The sequence below is a fragment of the Triticum dicoccoides genome, chromosome 4A (assembly GCF_002162155.2).
Source record: "Triticum dicoccoides isolate Atlit2015 ecotype Zavitan chromosome 4A, WEW_v2.0, whole genome shotgun sequence".
Classification (NCBI taxonomy): Eukaryota; Viridiplantae; Streptophyta; class Magnoliopsida; order Poales; family Poaceae; genus Triticum; species Triticum dicoccoides.
In genome coordinates this window covers 582,781,328-582,781,876 of record NC_041386.1, presented here as the reverse complement: position 1 = coordinate 582,781,876, position 549 = coordinate 582,781,328, and the positions used below count along the sequence as shown (strand labels likewise).

General features: G+C 74.9%; 1 pseudogene; it reads left to right on the top strand.

The window, feature by feature from the left end:
• Positions 1 to 283: 283 nt before the first annotated feature.
• Positions 284 to 549, top strand: part of LOC119283697 — a 1,402-nt pseudogene continuing 1,136 nt past the window's right edge.

Below are 549 nucleotides of genomic sequence, written 5' to 3'. Positions count from 1 at the left end.
GATGGAGGCCCGGGGAAGCCAGCAGGAGGCCATATCGACCTAACTGGCGGACCGAGCAGCCCAGGACCGGACCGGGGCAGAGTGGGCCAGCCCAGCATCGGAGCGGCCCACGAGCCAATCGCAGGGCCCATCCGCGGCCGGTGAGGGGGCAGCGAGGGTTTCCCCTCCCGCCGCCGCCGCCGCCGCGGCCGGGACTGGCGTCCTGGACAGGACGAGCGCGGGTCGATGCTGCCCTGGAACGTGACGAGGAGAGGAGCTAAGCTTGGAAGCCCCGAACGACGCAATGAACGGTCTGAACGGCGAGCGGCGCACGAGCACGGGCGGGCGAGTCGGAGTGGCCGTCAGGCGGCCCGGCGACGCGCCGGCCAGGGAGGAGGGTGCCAGAGGGGTGGAGGACCGCCATGAGACCCGGGCACACCCCTGGTCCGACCGCCCAGCGACGCCCCACGCCTGCGCGCGGCGGCGGCGAGCGGTACGGGACCCAAGGGGAGCCCTTTGGCCCGGCGTCCGCGGGGAGACCGCCCCAGGGTACCGGCGCGACCGCGGGAC